Source organism: Leguminivora glycinivorella, chromosome 13 (assembly GCF_023078275.1).
Source record: "Leguminivora glycinivorella isolate SPB_JAAS2020 chromosome 13, LegGlyc_1.1, whole genome shotgun sequence".
NCBI lineage: Eukaryota > Metazoa > Arthropoda > Insecta > Lepidoptera > Tortricidae > Leguminivora > Leguminivora glycinivorella.
The window spans coordinates 21,231,547-21,247,707 of record NC_062983.1 but is presented as its reverse complement, the minus strand read 5'-3'; positions in this window follow the sequence as shown (position 1 = coordinate 21,247,707).

The following is a 16,161-nucleotide window of genomic DNA, read 5'->3' as shown; positions in this document are numbered from 1 at the left end:
GTTTGTTTATGTTGTTTGTGCTGGAAGCATGGGCAGGATATTTCTGACTTTGATCTGGCCTGAAATCAGTCTAACGACAGACGAATAACCAAAAAAACCACGTTCCTCTCATACCTACTTAAAGTACCTTTTTAAAACAATGGACTCAATATTTTTTTGTCAGATATTTACCTTCTTACTAAAGTTTTGTATCGCCCACTTTTTCAGTTTCAAAAGAGTTCAGTTTTTAGTGAGGTAAGTATCCTTAGTTTAAGGCACACCACAGACAGTCTGAAAAATTCGTAATCTTAAAAAAGATTTGTATGCAACCTGTCAGTTCAAACTGACAGAATTTTCAAATTGAACTCACAGGTTGCACACAAATCTTTTTTAAGATTATGATTTTTTTCAGACTGTCTGTGGCGTACCTAACAGTGTTATGGATTTCTTTCCCATCACTGAACTATTGTTCCGAAACATCATTATGTTTAGAAGCGTACGCGGAGGCAAAGCCAACACGTAGGACCCCTTATGAAACTTTGATGAATTGTAAGAGGTATGTACATTTAGCGGATGATAGATCCACTTGGTTTTGTATTTGGTTGGCTAACCGACAAATGTTACAAATACCCGAAAATGTACCTAGGTACTGGCCAATATGAAAAAATACCTCTTTCAAATGGAGAGTCTTTCTACTAACATAAATATAAGCAAAAAACACTAAAAAAAGTTACAAAATAAAATCACAAAATCTCAAATTCTTCGCATACCCGTTAACGACACCTCCGTTCACACCCTCGCCTCCATCTTTATTCAAACGCCAAACTCTACCATAGACAAGCATTAGTCAAACTGTCAAACGCGCACACGACTGTCAATGGGTCATCCATAAACCTGTCAAGAGTCACCGGTAGCAGTCGAATTAAATTTGACAAGGACAATGGTCCCGCTGATGTATAGTGACGTTTAGCCACTGATTTTGATTAACCGTCCCCCAAATGACGTTTTGTCAAAATCTTTAATAGAGTTGGCGATTTGTTTTCGATTCAAAAAAAGTAATTAATTGTCTGTGGTTAGAATAACGGTGATTTAAAGTGATGTGGGAGCCGTTCATCACGTTGATAAGTCGTTTAAAAAATGGGAGAAATAAAGCGGTTGGCAGACAACAATGCGGCTCATTTGAATTGAATTTAAACTGTTAGGTTTGTTTTGTTTAGACAACATCTAGCGTTTTAGTTTTGTTGAAGGGTTGGCGGGCAAATAAACGGTAGCCCTTTGTAGTGGAATAATCTGAACACTGCAGCCGGAATACCCACGTTTCAGCCGATTCATCAGATTGTGATTACTGAAATAATAAAATACATAAAATAAAAATATTGAAAATAGCAAAAATCATAAACTAAGTATTTTTTGATTCAGGTAATAAAACTTAAATATAACAAATAAATAGTAGGCTAATTCTAAAATAATAAAGAACAAGTATTTAATATTTAAAATATTAAGTATTTCTAATTGAATTTCTATAAATCACATTTTAATTAAACAGTTATTAGCAAAATAATTTAATGAATGTTTATACATATAATAACATAATATAATAAAAGACTATAAGATAAGTAATAGAAATATATACAATAAAAATACATTAACTAAACTAAACTAAAATAATAAAAGAACTTAAAATTAAATTATTAGGAAAACATCGTGAGGAGTCCGGACTAATTCCATAAGGCCTAGTTACCCTTTGGGTTGGAAGTTGGAAGGTCAGATCACGGGGTCAGATGGCAGTCACTTTCGTGAAACTAGTGCCTACGCCATCTTGGAATTAGTTGTCATAGCGGACCCCAGGTTCCCACGAGCCGCGGCAAATGCCGGGATAACGCAAAGAGGATGATGATGAACTTAAATTTAAATTAAAAACGAATCTAAATTAAAATACATCTAAATGGGGCCCCCGCGGCATTGTGCCAAAGATGCTGGCAGCATTCACTCGCTGAATAGCAATGCTTATGAAGCGAGTGAATGCTGCGTAGCGAAGTTAGGTAGTTAAGTTTAAGATAGGTATGTCAATTGTTCTATCCTGATAGGCAGCCTCTTTTTAATTTAGAAGGAAGGTCACTAATGGACGTAAATAATAAGTAAGATTTTATTGAAGGAACTAAACTACGTTTTAATTTAAGAGGAACTTTCTAACACATTAATTTTCCTTGGCCTTTGGTTTAAACAACCTACATAAATATGTTCAGTATATGAGACGCATAAGAAACAAACGAATGCACATAATGTATACCTAACATTAACCTAAAGCATGCAATTGTTGCATATTCAAAGCTCCAGTTAGGTTGTTGTACTTTTAATAACTTATTCACGGAATAATAATTATTGGCGGGCAAGAGTAATGGCGTCGAGTACGAAAATCGCAGGTGCATGCAGCAGGCTGCAATTAAATTATAAGAAATGCAAATTAGCGGCCTTTCGCCTCCGAGGTGTTAAAATGTATAGGAGTTAAAATTTGTAGCGTGCACGAAGCACCTGGTTTCGATAAAAACGTAAGCGAACATTTTAAATACTTTTTCAAACGCGACCTAATTTAGTCGCATTTGAATTTTAAAAATAAAAAATCAATTATCTATGGTTTTGGGCGGTCATATTTTGCCGCCGGCCATGTTTGAAAAAAGGCGCGGTGTGTTCCATTTTCGATTAGGACGCATGTAATTTGTCAGCGAGGGGCGTTTCAAACTCGGTAATTGGCGGTCGGTGGTTAAAAATTGCATTGTTTATTCAGCAGCACACACGCCCACTGGTATTTATAAGTTCATAAATGATACCCACATGAAATTACCATAATTAATTATTGAATGCAGTTGCGTAAAAGAGTCATATTTTTACGTCAGGTGATTATTGCTTAGCGAATAGTGCAATCTTTTTTCAAATAAGTAGTTTTTTTTTCATGATATTATATCGCGTTAATGGTGCGTGAATTAATATTTTTAATTGCCATATCGTATTGCATGGTTAAATAACTTGTAACGGTTTCTTTTTACTCCAACCTTTTTTGTATTTTGCGTTTGGTGCTGGCCGATTTGACGATTCAAAATTCAAAATTTTTATTCGTTCTAGCTAGATATGGTTCTAGAGATGTTTCAGGAAAACGCCAGAATATCGCCGGTGGGCCTTGAGTCCAGATCTGTTACGTTTTCTATCTAAATTTCTACCTATATTTTTTCACTAAGCTCTTTTATCTACACTACATATATGAGAATAAGGTGAGTGGGGCATCGTCTCCCAGCCCAAGTTCTGCAGCTGTTGGCGAACGGTAGATGCGACATGAGGTCGAGCGTTATCATGTAGTAAAATTACAGTGGCTCGTCTTCGTCGTTTTTTCTTGATAGCAGAAGATAGTTCGGTGAGCTGTGTTGAATATTTGTTAGCGTTTACAGTTTCATTGTGTAATAGTTCATGAAACAGCATGCCTTGCGAGTCCCAGAAACAACAAAGCAAAACTTTTAAGCGGTTCTTTTGACTCAGCTTCGGTTGAGTTGGTGGCGTTTCTTCTCGAGGCAGCCAAAAAGCACGACGTGTATCGTTCTCATAATAAATCCATGATTCATCTCCCGTAACCAGATCAGTCAAAAACTCTTTACGTCGGGGTCGCAGCAAAGGTGACACGGACTGCACGACTGGCGTCGGTAAGGATGTGCGGTACCCATCGAGCCAAAACTTTTCGATACCCAAGCTCATGCAGATGGTATTCCACAGCGTGGTGAGTACAGTTAAGTGCTTCCGCTAATTCACGAGTAGTAGCATCAGGATTCGACTGTAGTTCGCGGCGTAAATCGTCATCATTGGTGGTCGCCATGAGCGTGACTGACTTTCAAGGCTCCTGTCTCCTGATTTAAAACGGTCAAACCATCTGGACACCGTGGCATGGCTTGTACTTCCAGCGCCCAATGCAGTGTTGATATTGTCAGCCGCAGCCCGCGCACTGTGGCCTAACAAGTACTCGTATAAGTAAAGTGTTCGAACTTGTCGCTCGTCCATTTTATTTCAATCTAACTAAACCAATCACGAGGGCGGCTTTATATACCCTCACATTAGAAGTACCTAGAATGTTCTACAACATACTAGAATATTATCGAAAACAATTAACTTAAGAAAGGAAATGTATAGAGTTTTGTAGAGTGTGTCATTACTTTTGTGCCAACCCAATATATAGTTTGTGTGCTATACGTTTCCCCGGTTCGGGTAAGTGTTGTAAATTTTGTATATAATCTAGTTGTAAGTTCTTTATATCCTGTGTCCCTTCCTTTCTTTTATATCTCAGCTCTACCACACCACCAAAGTGATACTGATGGGTCACTTCCTGACTTTGGTGGGCTGGGTGTGGTAGTCACAAACCCTTTGTGACTATCCTAACGCGTAATTATTCTTAGGGTCCTTCCTCCGGGTTCGAGGCTACTACTACCCTTCCTCTCCGGTCTCGAGGCACTCACCCTCTACTCGCCGCTCGAGTCCGGAACGCTGCTCTACATGCAAGATCTTCCTGCAACTCTTCTTCCTCTTCGCGCTGTTCCTTCTTCAGACAAGCCCGGGACAACCTACCTACGCTCGACGCCTCGTCCCCGGCCTACTATCAACTAACATCTGCTCAGGGAAGTGAAGCCTAAGGCTTGTTTCGCGCAAGTATCGATCAGCTCAGTTGTCAAACGTTATAAACTTATAGGGGAAAATGTGTAATAAACTTGTCAAACGTTGTTGTAAGCGTCGATAAGTAAGACGTGTTAAGTATTATTATAAAGTGTTAAGCGACACAAAAATGTATCAATAAGTCCCGTTTAGTTCTAAAATTATGAGTGCATATCGTGTTAGTTTAAACCAGTATATATATCAAGAAGGTTGATACTTTAATGAAATATAAGGGGTACACCACGTGCCAGGGTGTATTTGAGAATTGATCAAATATTCTTATATAACTCTGAAAATCGAACTCAAGTCAAATCTTCGTCATTTGCCAAAATTTCATTTGAGTCGAAATTAACTATAAAAGGAATCAACTGTTTTTCTTTTTATTACTTAACCAAAAGGTATGCTCAAGACAGAAAACTTCCGACTCAAATATCCGTGTTCATCACACAAATAAAAGCCGTTACCGGGATTCGAACCCAGAACCGTGGCTTAGCGGGCAGGGTCACTAACCAATAGGCCAGAGCGGTGATCAATAATTTGACTGGACTTTTCCACCGTTGTCACAATTGAGCATTTTTTATGTTGCCTCATGTACTTATGGATAGTGAATTAGTGACATTTAAATACTGAAACTTTAGTAATTTTATGTGTTCTGCCTACCCCTTTATACCCGGCGTGATTGTAAAGCCCGACCAGAAATATATGTCTACGCGCCATGTTGCGGAATTTCATTAGAACTATTTTCTTCATACTAAACTGAACTGTCACCCCATACATCAGAATAACAGCGCCCTCCTGACAATAGTCATAATTATATTTCTGGTCAGGCTTGTATTATTATAGGTTTTATGTAGGTAGAGACATGGCGACTCGAGAGATGGCGGCAAAAACTAGAGAATGTAGGCCTGAAAATTAGTAGATCTAAAACTGAAAGTATGTTTTGTGATTTCGGCGGTCTCTCTAGTTTTGCTGCCATAGAACTCGATGGCATTTTGTTGCCGGTCTGCTCCGACTTCAAGTACCTTGGTTCAATCGTACAGTGCGATGGCGACATCGACCGGGACGTGAACAGCCGGATTAGCACGGGGTGGATGAAATGGCGACAGGTCACGGGAACCATTTGCGACGCCCGGATGCCTCTTCGATTGAAGGGTAAAATTTATAAATCCATCGTCAGACCTGTCGTCATGTATGGATCAGAATGTTGGGCCCTAAAGGTGATAGACGAAAAGAGATTGCATGTAGCGGAGATGAGAATGTTAAAATGGATGTGTGGGGTCACAAGAATGGATAAGATTAGGAATGAGTATATAAGAGGAAGTCTGAAAGTTGCACCGATAGTAGAAAAAGTAAGAGCGAATCGACTAGCATGGTATGGGCATGTGATGCGAAGGGATGAAAGTCATGTGACGAGAAAGGTATTACGAATGAATGTTGAAGGAAGTAATGGGAGAGGAAAACCGAGGAAAAGGTGGACGGACTGTGTGAAAGATGATATGAAACGAAAACAAGTGAATGATGAGATGACGGGTGATAGAGAGGTATGGAAGAGGAGGACATGTTGCGCCGACCCCAAATGACTGGGATAAGGGCAGGCGAATGATGATGTAGGTAAGTAGAGACAAAAAGTAGCCTATGTCACTCTCCATCCCATCAACTATCTACACTTAAGAAATCACGTCAATTCGTCACTCCGTTTTGCCGTGAAAAACGGACAAACAAACAGACACACACACTTTCCCATTTATAATATTAGTATGGATGTAAATTTAAATTTGTCTATGGTGAGCTAAAACCCTTAGTATTTACTCGCTATATTGGGACTTTTATACAGGTGAAATTCGTTGCCTAAGTTAGGGAAAACAGTTATCTAAAATCGCATGCCAGTTGTTGCGAGCGTTGCAACATCTATAGAAGCCTTAAACCAACTTAAACACACACCGACACCGTTTATAGACAAATACATATGTAGCAACTATTGAAGTAAACACGCAAACACATAATCACCGCTAATTCGTACCCTTTCAGCCACATATTCCCTTTTAAGTCGCTAAAGGGTTTAAATTAGGCAGCGGCTATCGTCGGACGACATCTAGCTCAAACTGGGACGCATTGTATGCAGATCGACGCATTTGCATCACGTTTCGGATGGACGCCCGTCTAATTATAGCTATAGCTGCTATACAGGATGCAGAAGACGTAGTGATGGGCTTTTCGGTAAATATGTCTTGGGTAAACCCTTAAAAAGCGCTGGTAGCCTAGCGGTAAGTACGTGCGACTTTCGTTCCGGAGGTCGCGGGTTCGAACCCCGGCTCGCACCAATGAGTTTTTCCGAATTTATGTGCGAAATGACATTTGATATTTGCCAGTCGCTTTTCGGTGAAGGAAAAACATCGTGAGGAAACCGGACTAATTCCAATTAGGTCTATTTTACTTTACCCTTCGGGTTGGAAAGTCAGATAGCAGTCGCATTCGTAAAAACTAGTGCCTACGCCAAATAAATGTTTTTTTTTTTAATCTTGGGATTCGTTGTCAAAGCGGACCCCAGGCTCCCATGAGCCATGGCAAATGATGGGATAAGCAAGGAGGATGATGTCTTGGGTATACGCCTCTCCACAGTGCCTCTCCTTTCTCCAAGCTGCTTGATTTGTTCTCTTCTCCAGAGCACCAAAAATATTGCAGGGCTACTCTGGAGACAGGTACACGCTAAAAGGCCAACATGGTCAGTAATGACCCTATTTATGAAGCAGGAGATTCTCGCGTTTATGACCTAAAGTTTAACGCGAATTAATAGTTATTTGTTATACAAGGGGGCAAAGATGTATTTTAACGCCGAGTGTGGAATTGAAAAACGAGCAAGCTCGTGGTTCGAGAATAGAATCCTGAACTTGCGAGTTTTTTAACACACGAGAAGTAAAATACATTTGCACCCGAGTGTAACACAAAACTTTTCCCCTCAGTATTGTTAATTTTTACATATGGTATTATTGGTATGCTCATAATTTGACATGTATGTTTTTGCATGCTGGCAACAGCCCTCTTCCCTTTTGAAAACTGAACTGTAAGCAGCCATATTTTGTCTCTCTGTGTAATTAATTATATTTATAAAAATTTACGGCATCCAGTCACAAATAGTAATTGGCTAAATTGTTTTTTAATCAGTGCTATTCAATATACTGCGTGCTGAAAGTATTTCCTTGTTTTATTGTACACCAATAGTTAACCCACTGCCAGGCCTACACAGGCATCTCCTTTTAATAGGCTATGGGCCCTGCCTGCGACTAATTATATTGGTGTGCAATAAATTAAACAAGCGAAAATGAGTGACGAAGAGACAGCACGTGAAAACAATGAAAATCGTCGGCCAGCGCCCGCGCCCGGCCATGTGGCCGCGCCGGCGCCAGTGCTCCAGCCTTCGCCTGTACGAGCGCCAGCTCCGATGTTTTCTAACACGCCGACACAGAGCGTAAATTTATCGATTGATAAACTAACTGGACTACAAGATTACAATAATTGGAAATTTTCCATGAAAATGGTTTTAACCCTTGAAGGCTTGTGGGCCTGTATCGAAGGTAACGATGACAGCAGGTCTCGTGATCAACGCGCTTTAGCAAGAATCTGTTTAGCAGTCAAATCGACGTGCTACCAGTATGTTCGCCATGCTCAAACTGCAAAAGTGGCGTGGGATAACCTCGCTAAAGTTTTTGAAGACCGTGGACTATATAGACGTGTGTTACTGTTACGCAAGTTACATAAAACTTCATTTACGACAATGGGCGAGTACATCGAGGAAATCATGACCCTGGTTCAACAGCTTGCGGACATCGGCAAAGTAATAGATGACGCCGAGGTCGCCGAATTACTGTTAAGTAAGTGGTCTACCAACGGAATACGACTCCCTTGTGTCTAATTTGGAAACAGTATGTATAACTTCAACACTGTCTAGTGAACTAGTGCGTGCGAGACTGCTGCAGGAAGAGTTCCGGAGGGCATCCAATGGCAACAGTACCCTGAACACTGCTTTTCTTTCAAACGTCAAGAACACAAATTTGTTGTGTAATTACTGTAAGAGGAGAGGACACATCAAATCTAAATGTTTTAAATTGAAGCGTGACAAGAAAAATACAAACAAGAATGGAGAAAGTTTTGTCGCCTCTGCCTTTTTGGCGAAGAAAGAAGACTGGATTGTGGACTCGGGTGCTTCACAACATATGACAAACAATGATGATAATATGGAACATTTTAAAGACTGTAAGAGTGTCATATCAGTTGCCAATAATCATAAGTTAGAATGCCATGGTCAAGGTGACATTGTGTTGTCAAACAACAATTTGGTAAGCAAAATTGATAATGTTTTATATGTCCCTGATCTTTCTGTGAACCTTCTGTCTGTTAGTTGCCTGGTGAATAAGGGGTTTTCAGTTTTCTTTGATAAAAAGGGTTGTTTTATTTATGATAAATGTCAAGTTTCTGGCAATATAGTGGCAACGGCTAGTAAAAATAGTGGTCTGTATGTTTTAGATAAAGATAATATGTGTACTATGACAGGTAACTCTCAAAAGAAGCATTCTTCAATGCCCTTGTGTCACAAACTGACTAGACAAGAGCAGCAGAGTGCAAATGTTGCTGCCTCATCGGTGCCTATAGATCTTTGGCATCGGAGAACCGGACATCTAAGCCTCAGTGGCTTAAAAACCTTAAAAAGTTGTGTTTCTGGTGTCATGTTTCAGGAAAATATTCAGGAACTCCAGTGTGAATCCTGCCTAAAAGGAAAGATGTGTGCGCTGCCTTATCCAGTGGGACAGGCTTCGCGCGCTTCTAAGCCCCTGGAACTGGTACACTCGGATGTGATGGGTCCGATGCAGGAGGACAGCTGGGGAGGTGGGAGATACCTCGTCACGTTCACTGATGACTATTCTCGGAGAACACATGGATATATAATAAGACAAAAATCCGAGGTAATGTCAAGTTTTCTTTTATATAAGGCCCTAGTCGAAAAGCAGTCTGGTTTGCCAATACTATGCCTACGTACGGATGGGGGTGGTGAGTATTGCAGTTCTGAGTTTGCTACCTATTTGCAAAAGCAGGGTATAATCCACCAAAAGATAGTACCCTACTGTCACCAGCAACTTGGCGTGGCAGAACGGCTCAACAGAATTTTGGCTGAGAAAGCAAGGTGTATGCTGCAAGGTGCAGGTCTCTGCCACAGATATTGGGGTGAGTCCATGATGACTGCTATCTATCTTAAAAATAGGAGCCCCACATCTGCGTTGTCAGGACTGACACCAGAGGAAGTATGGACCGGGTCAAGGCCAGACCTTAGTCATCTTCATGTCTTTGGCTGCATTGCTTATTCTCTTGTGCCAAGTGAATGTCGCCGAAAACTGGATCCTAAGAGCAAAAAGTTTGTTTTTGTAGGATACAGTGAAACTACTAAAGGATTCAGATTGGCAGATCCCCTTAATCCAAAGAAAGTTATTCTTTCAAGAAATGTAGCATTTTTAGAAAATACTTTTTTAAATAATGTTGACATTAGAAATAAAAATAATGATTTATTTAATGATGAATTTATATTTTATGAATGGTCATGTAATGACAATTTTAATAATTTAACGAATTTAAATGAATCTAATAATAATTCTTCAAGCAATGCTGAAGTGAATAGTGATATTAGGCAATTAAATTCTAGTCATGAAAATAGGATAAGTCCCAGTGATGAAATCACTTTAAACAATTCTAACATAAATGTTTCTCAAATTTCAGGAGCAGATGAATACTGCACGGGCAGCGAGGACGAGTCAGGTTCCGCTGAGTCACCGGTGCCGGATGCGCGCCTCGAGCGTCTGACATCTTCGTACCAGTCGCCAGTTGGTGGGGAAGATGCGAGTAGCCCCCTGCCGCCTGTACCTACCGATACTCGCCCTACACGCAGCACACGCTCCAAGCTACCTACCAGGTACCAAGACTATGAGATGGATCATTCTCTCATAGCTGAATGTATATCTCTCTCTGAGCCACAATCTTATGCGGAAGCCGTCTCTGGCCCTAACTGCCATGAGTGGCAGGCCTCTATGCAGGATGAATATAATTCTATGTTATCTAATAATGTTTGGAAATTAGTAGATCGCCCTTCAGGAGCTAATGTCATAAAGTGTAAATGGGTCTATAAGACTAAACATGATGCTTCAGGGAATTTTGACAAATACAAAGCCCGTTTAGTTGCCAGAGGCTTTACACAAGTTCATGGGGTAGATTATTCAGAAACATATTCACCTGTTGTTAGGCACAGTAGCATGAGAATATTGTTTTCCTTAGCAAATAAATTAGATTTAAATATAGATCATATTGATGTTGCTACAGCATTTTTGAATGGGAAACTTGAGGAAACCATATATATGGATCAGCCTCCGGGCTTTGATAATAATGATCGAAGCAAAGTTTGTTTGTTATTAAAAGGAATTTATGGATTAAAGCAAGCTAGCAAAATTTGGAATGATAAAGTTCATGACTTGCTTTCTTCCAATAGTTTCACACAGAGTAAATGTGAACCCTATCAGTAGGTCACAGAATGATTTGGTCATAATAGCTTTATATGTGGACGATTTTTATGTCTTTTATAGCAAAAATAGTGCCATTTATGAACATTTGTTACAGCTTTTGGAATGTAACTTTAATGTAAAAAACTTGGGGAGTCTCAAAAGCTGTTTAGGTATTAATGTCACACGTGACAGATCAAAAGGATTGTTAAAACTTGATCAAACTGAATATATACGCAAATTGTTAATTAAATTCGGTATGCAAAATTGTAAGGCCGTGTGCACACCCATGTTGCCTAACAGTAAGTTTCATAAAGCTGAAAAAAGTCTAGATGAAAATGTTTATCCTTATAGGCAATTAATGGGCTCATTGATGTACCTATGTGTTTGCACAAGGCCAGATATAGCTTTTGCGTGTAGCCAATTGTGTCAGTTTAATAATGGCTTTGACCTAACTCACTGGTTAGCAGCTAAACGCATACTTCGGTATTTAGCAGGGACAATTGATTATTGTTTGTTATTTACAAAAAATGACAATTGTAATTTAGATGCATATGCCGATGCAGATTGGGCTAACGACCAATTAGATAGGAGGTCTTATACAGGTTTTATTATTAAATTTGGTAATGATACTACTCACTGGGAGGCTAGAAAGCAGAGGTGTATTGCACTTTCATCTACAGAATCGGAATACTTAGCGATGTCTGATGTTTGTAAAGATATTTGTTTCATTAAGAACTTTATATCCGAAATCTGTGAAAATGTAAATTTAAATATAACTTTATATAATGATAACCTCAGTGCCCAAAAGCTGTTAGAAGTAAAAGAGTATTGTCACAAGCGTACTAAACATATCGATCTCCGATACCACTATGTTAAAGACTTGGTAAAGAATAATTCTATAACTGTTAAGTATTTGCAAACCGATATGATGATAGCAGATGTTTTTACTAAAGCTTTAGGTTCCATTAAACACAACAAGTTTATAAAGCAGTGTAATATTGTAAAATGTTAATTTATAATGTATGTCACCTGTTTGCTTTGTTTGCTTGGAATGTATGCATATTGTATAGGTTTAAGTGCTTTCAAGTGATACCTATGTTTGTTATTGTATACCTAAGCATGTCATAACATTATAAGCATATGGGGAAGTGTTAATTTTTACATATGGTATTATTGGTATGCTCATAATTTGACATGTATGTTTTTGCATGCTGGCAACAGCCCTCTTCCCTTTTGAAAACTGAACTGTAAGCAGCCATATTTTGTCTCTCTGTGTAATTAATTATATTTATAAAAATTTACGGCATCCAGTCACAAATAGTAATTGGCTAAATTGTTTTTTTAATCAGTGCTATTCAATATACTGCGTGCTGAAAGTATTTCCTTGTTTTATTGTACACCAATAGTTAACCCACTGCCAGGCCTACACAGGCATCTCCTTTTAATAAGTATAACGAGGAAACTACAACGCAAAAAATGCGTTTATCACTGCTTCCAGTAGGTAGTTCCACAGGTGGTAAATCATCTTTATTACTAGATTCACCCTACTTTTATCAACTTTAAAGCAGTTAATTTGACTTTATTCAAGGTCAAATTACTTTACCCACTAGTGGATAAAATGCGTTTTTACCCGCTGGTATTAAAGAACAAAACACGTGTTTCCGAGCTAGTGAGGGGAAAAATGAATTTCTACTAACTTAAGCTTGAATTTTTGCGTACAAGTCACAGTAATTCCGGAAAGAGAGCTTAGACAGAAAAAATGCTATAGCGGCAAATCCCTACACAATTTTGCCATTCCTTCTTGATCTATAGAGGTTGTCATGTTCTCAAAAACTGAGTCCATTCCCAAGCAGGGGTGTGTGTGTGGATTGAGTGAGCACCTTCCGAAAATAAAATAAAATATGCTGATCATTTAGTAAAAGTTCTAAAACAATTGTAAAACGAATCTCTGAATTTGTAAAAAGATAAATCAAAAGATACAGCCATTAACATGTGCTCACTCAGTTCTCACAAACTACCAACGAAAACAGTGAATATATTCATTTAACATATATATTTATATACTAACATTTAGTAAAAAATAGGCCAACCTACCTCTATAAATATTAGATCACCTAGTGACGTATTAAATTTTTTACAAATAGTTTCTTATGCTCACTCAATCCACACACTTTTGAAAAGCCGAATTTTGATGAAAAACATAAGATTTAGACCGCTATTATATGTGTATAGTTTAGTAAAAGTGAAATGGGAATTTGTAAAATACAAAACGAACCACTAACGTGTCAGGTTTTTTTATAATAAATTTTTGTAAGTGCTCACTCAGTCCACACGTTTTGAGAAAGTTAAAAATGTAAATATCTTACGATTTGTAGCACCTAAGACACTCGAAAGTACTTCAACATTTAGTAAAAATTTTTACTAAATATCCACCATCTAATATTTTATATTCGTTGTCTGGTTTTAAAGATATTCAGACATAACTTTTCTCATACAAATGTATCAAGTAGGGTGACTACACTATGTCGGCTCCTGATTTTCCCCACCTTCCCATTGTCATATTGAGATTGGGGAGTTTCGTTCGTTCAATTTTGATAATATTAAACTAATACCATATTAATTATCCATCTGCAAACTGTTTTTAGGTTATGTTCTTGGCCTAGTGATGATGTGTATTGTGTAATTTTTATCGACGTCAGGATAATAACCATATCGACATGCATGCATTAAAAAGGACATGAATGATAATTGGTAAGAAACAAAGAATATAATACTTCACTAGTAAGAAACCAGAACCTGGTAATCTAATCGCGCTAACAGATGAGCGTACCGGATTTGTAAGTGGGAGCGAGAAATAGTTATTCTTTTCTCGCTCCCACTTACAAATCCGGTGAACTATTATCAAAATTGAACGAAACTCCCCAATCTCAATATGACAATGGGAAGGTGGGGAAAATCAGGAGCCGACATAGTGTGGTCACCCTACTTGATACATTTGTATGAGAAAAGTTATGTCTGAATATCTTTAAAACCAGACAACGAATATAAAATATTAGATGGTGGATATTTAGTAAAAATTTTTACTAAATGTTGAAGTACTTTCGAGTGTCTTAGGTGCTACAAATCGTAAGATATTTACATTTTTAACTTTCTCAAAACGTGTGGACTGAGTGAGCACTTACAAAAATTTATTATAAAAAAACCTGACACGTTAGTGGTTCGTTTTGTATTTTACAAATTCCCATTTCACTTTTACTAAACTATACACATATAATAGCGGTCTAAATCTTATGTTTTTCATCAAAATTCGGCTTTTCAAAAGTGTGTGGATTGAGTGAGCATAAGAAACTATTTGTAAAAAATTTAATACGTCACTAGGTGATCTAATATTTATAGAGGTAGGTTGGCCTATTTTTTACTAAATGTTAGTATATAAATATTATATGTTAAATGAATATATTCACTGTTTTCGTTGGTAGTTTGTGAGAACTGAGTGAGCACATGTTAATGGCTGTATCTTTTGATTTATCTTTTTACAAATTCAGAGATTCGTTTTACAATTGTTTTAGAACTTTTACTAAATGATCAGCATATTTTTTTTTATTTTCGGAAGGTGCTCACTCAATCCACACACACACAAGCAGGGGATAACCTCGGCTCAGAGTAGGCGGTGGTGGGACACATGGTATAATAATTTCGTGTCCATCATCACCACCGATTGATGTATTTATGTTACAAAAAGTAGAGATTAGTACGTACCTTGGACCTACTTAATCATAGTGTTTCTTTTTATGTTATGGACCCAAATGCCACCCTGTAGTTTGCGTGGGTTGTAGTATCTATCATGATATAACAAGTTAAAAAATAATAGGACACTTGACCCTCATTATTGTGGTATTACTGCATATATGTGTATGTGCAGCACATGAGTCAACTTTTACAACTTTGTAAGGTGGGGAAAATACTTTATAACTGACAATAAAGTAACTTGAGGTGGGTGTTTTAAAATTATAATCGATCGAGATAAACCACAAAGTGTGTCAAGTGTTCTTAAAGATATCATTTTCAATAATAGAAATAATGGTTATAGAGACTAGCCATTGTTCACATCACAATGGGCCGCTCATTACTCAGCGGCTCGTTAACGTCGCGACCGCCGCAAAACACTAACTTTATCAGTCCCTCACGTCAAATATCTACCGATCTCAAACTATATCTCTCTCGGACACAATCGAGCTAAAATAAAACCGAGGCAAAACTCTCGGGAGCCAGATGCATATCGCCGCGCCAAAAAACAAACGCGAACGGACGATGATATGACGTTTCCCGCGTTCCTTTTTCGAAATGCCCGCGAATTGTCAACGCGGGCATAGACAAGCGGCTGATTTGAATACGCCGATTTGAATATAAAGGTCGGCATTCACGTGTCGCCGCCATACATCAAGCGCAAAGGCTTTAAGTCTTCCGAGCGCTTTTCGGACACAAATAAGCGTCTGATGTTCGACGGGATGCGCATAATGCGCTCGATTTACCTGCAGTTTACGAGACATTGAGCGTTTGCGTGAAAGTTTTAGCCGCCTTAGGTCCAAGTGATGACTTTAATGCCGCATTAAAAGCGGTGATATTTATAATATTTATAGCGTGTAAACGTCGATATTAAGACGGTAGACACCCACGAGAGGGTTCGTCCGAGAGTTCATATCGGCCGGTGCCATAATTCATTTGGCCACAATTACAACCATTAAACTGGGCGCAACTCTTTGATATCCTCTTTTTATTTATTGCAGCAAACTTATTAGTATACGCGGCATTAATGATGACAGATGAGGCGGGGAGCTTTAATGCGTTTTAATGTTCAGATTCTGTAACGATCAGTATCGTCGTTACAAAAAATAGTTTATTATAAAGTAAATTATTTCATTTCAATGCACCTAATTAACATAAGTCGTGGGTGGAC